We start from the raw sequence: 4,088 nt of genomic DNA, 5'->3' as shown, positions 1-4,088 counted from the left end.
CCAATCCAAGTCCTGTTACGGGCTTCGTACCCAGTATGAAACCTGATTCGGTGGCACAACCCAATGAGGTCCCAATTATGGAGGCTTCGGTTCCGTTCCAAGTAGTTCCGATCTCTATGCAGTTCTGAGAAATGTCCTATCCATTGAAAGATCCTCTCGGAGGCAAGAATTGTAAGAAAGCCCCGACTGTTGTTCCAATTCTGAGTCCAGGGCAGAAGAATATCTTACCTCACGAAGTTAAACTCAAACCAATGAAAAGAAAGAAAGCATTGGAAATTATCCTAAATATGGAACCATATGATATTTTGAAGGATCTGGATGCTATTCGACCTTCTATTTCTATGAAGTAACTTCTAGCGATTGTATCAGAGTGTCGTTCTACATTGAATTCATCGTTAACACGGCATAGGCACCGTAATAAAGAAGTTTATGAAGTCAGTTTGAACCTTGACCCTGGTGCACCAACCATTGATGTTTCGATTGACGATGTTATGATCTCGGCTATTCAAGTGGATGGTGGTTCCAGTGTCAATTTAATGAACGCTGATACAATGGATGCTTTAGATTTGAAACACTTAGTACCCACGATATTAGTATTATGGATAGTAGATCATAGCCAAGTTAAACCAATGGATATCTTACAGAGTGTTCAAACTATGATTGTCAGTATTGTATATGAAATCGACTATATCGTCTTTTGGTTACAATGTTCGACTTTATCATATCCAATTTTATTGGGACGACCCTAGCTTTATCAAGCAAAAGCCAAGAATGATTGGGATTTGTAATTGGCAAGGGCGGAGACAAAATGGTATTATAAATGTACCCAATACACTATCACGGGGAGTCTCAATTGCCAACATTTGAATTAACGTCAGACGATGAGCTTAGCTCCAAAGACGACACAATAATAGCAATTACGGAGGTACCCGTGGAAGCAACACTATACCTTGGAGTGGTGTACCAATGTAGAGGTCCGGGAGAGTACTTGATATACCTGATGGACTCAAAAAACTCAGATTATATTAGTATTGATTGGATGACCAAGTATAATGTGCACCATGTTAGTGCCCTGGACACAGGATTCAATACTTCGTACATGTCAAACTTATCGACTGACTTTAAACTTGTGCAAGGATTGAAACAGAACATCACCTTTGCACCTTTATGTCAAACTATCAACTTGGCGACCACAGCAGAACCTCGAACAATTAAAGTCTATGAAGGTATTAAGGAACAAGAATTGACCTACTCGACTGAATTTTTCTTGCATCATAAATCTACTTTTGCTTGGACTTATGATGATTTAAAAGGTATTCCCGCTGAAGTCTATGAACATTATATTTTTTTAGAAGAGAATGCTAAATCGGTCCGACAGAGGCAACATCGCCTTAATCTTAAATATTTTCTCATGGTGAAAGAAGAATTGGACAAGCTTCTTGCGGTTGATTTTATTTACTCAGTACCAAATAGTAAGTGGGTTTCTCCAATCGTGATGGTGCCGAAAAAGAATGGAAAAATTTGAATTTGTCAGGATTTCCAAAAACTTAATACAGCCACCAAGAAAGATTACTTCCCATTGTCCTTCACGGATAGTATATTGGACGCTGTAGCAGGTCATGAATGTTATTTGTTCTTAGATGGATTTTCCGGGTATAATCAGGTTCAAATTACAATGGAAGAGTAGTTGAAGATGACCTTTACTACGGATTGAAGCACATTTGCTTATCGCATGATGCCTTTTGGGTTATGTAATGCCCCAACCATGTCTCAGAGAGTGATGACTCAAGCCTTCCAAGACTATCTCCAACTGTTTATGGAGATCTTTTTAGTTGACTTCTGTGCATTCAGTACAAAATAAGATCATCTTAATTGTCTTGGTAAATGCTTGGCTCAATGCGCTAAGTTTGGGATATCGTTGAACTCGGATAAGTGTCAATTCGGTATTCCGTCAGGAAAATTATTGGAACATATCATCTCTAGCCATGGTATCGCTACGGATCCAGATAAAGTAACACATATAATGAACTTGTCCAGACTAAAGACGATCTCTAGTGTTCGAGGGTTCGTCGGCTATGTCAGTTATTATCGACGATTTATTTATTTGTTTGCAGTTATTTATCAACCTTTAACAAACTTACTGAAGAAACCTCTATTAGATGGAACTAGTCCTATCTGGACCATAGAGTGTACCATGGCCTTTGAAGCATTGAAGTCAAAATTGGTCTCTGCACCAATATTGGTGGTCCCTCGTTGGACCAAGCCCTTTCATGTGTATGTTGATGCATCCAATGTGGCTATTGGATCGGTGCTAAGTCAAAAGAATGACCAGGATTTGGATCATCCTATCTATTATGCTAGTCGGTAATTGATGGCTATCGAACATAATTACACTACTACTGAACGAGAAGAGTTGGGTATGATATACTCGATTCAGAAATTTTGGCACTATTTGCTTGGGTATCCCTTTGTCTTTTATGTAGATCATGATGCCATCAAATATATGATTAATAAGCTTCAATTGAGTGGACGCATTGCTTGATGGATATTATTACTTCAAGAATTTAATTTTACTATCAATGTTCGACCAGGAAAGAAACATGCCAATGTGGATCACTTGTCCCGATTGTCCAATATCTTGGGTAATGAGCCTATTAATGATGTACTTCCTGACGCGCAGTTATTTGCCGTCGAAGTGATTACAACCGACTATAGTGAATTGATTCAATATTTGACATTTCAGACATTCCCACCTACATATAGTGAGAAACTCAAGAAATGACTGATTTTAAAATGTGCATCATATACGATGATCGGAGACGCCTTGTATAAGTAAGGCCAAGATGGAATTCTATGCCATTGCATCTTTCCCAGTGAAGTACAATCGATACTAGAGGGATGTCATTTGGATAGTTGTAGTGGACATTTCACGGGAGACAGTACTGCTTGCAAGGCTTTAATGGCTGGATATTGGTGGCCCACAATGTTTTCTGATGTGTACTAATTTATTCATCGTTGGGATCCCTGTCAACAAATTGGTCGACCCACGGGTACTTCAGCGATGCCGTTAGTACCAATCTTAGCACATGCACTATTTGAGAAATGGGAAATTGATTTTATTGGACCCATTGCACCAGCATCGAGACATGGACAAAAGCGGTATATTTCAGTTGCCATGGACTATGTAACCAAATGGGCGGAGGCTATTGCTACCCACAATGATAATGCCAATACGGTGGCCACTTTTCTATACGAGAATATTATTACTCGATTTGGGTGTCCAAAGGAATTAGTTAGCGATCACGGCACCCATTTCATAAATGCTACCATAGCAGCCTTGACAAACACATATGAAATCAAGCACAAGAAAACAACACCATATCATCCTCGTGCCAATGGGCAGATGAAAAAGACCAATGGTATTCTATATAAGATTTTAACCAAAATAATTTTGGGCATGGGAACGGATTGGGATACTAAATTGTTTGCGACATTGTGGGCGTATCGTACTGCATATACAGTGACTACCAATTCTATACCATTCCAATTGGTGTACGAGCAAGAAGCAATATTATCAATTAAATTGGAAGTTCAGAGTTTGCACATTGCATTGGATGAACATCTTGGAGATAAAGAATCACTCCAATATCAGTTGGCAGAGTTGAAAAAATTGGATGAAATACGGGCTAAAGCTCTCTTCAATATGGAAGCAACTCAAAAATGACAGAAGAGTTATTATGATAGTAAACTGTGTCCGAAGAGTTTTATGCCCAATGATTTGGTATTGTTGTATGATAGCATGTTTAATCATTTTTCGGGTAAATTTTAAGTTCGTTGGCATAGGCCATATCGTGTGATTGAAGGATTTTTCAATGGGTCTATTTAATTGGAAGATTTCATGGGTCATCAATTCAGTACTTGCATTAATGGGAATCGATTACGGTTATATCATACATAAAACCCAAGATGGATTTTCAATTTTTGGAAGAGGTCACGTCGAATGTACTTAGGATAGATCTAATTAAGCACATTAGGATGTAGAGGTAGCTGAAAGGATAGTTAATAATTACTAATGTATCAGATGGGAC

Source organism: Physcomitrium patens, chromosome 18 (genome assembly GCF_059467195.1).
Source record: "Physcomitrium patens ecotype Gransden chromosome 18, ASM5946719v1, whole genome shotgun sequence".
Lineage (NCBI taxonomy): Eukaryota > Viridiplantae > Streptophyta > Bryopsida > Funariales > Funariaceae > Physcomitrium > Physcomitrium patens.
The sequence above is the reverse complement of the archived record's forward strand: the minus strand, read 5'-3'. Positions refer to the sequence as shown.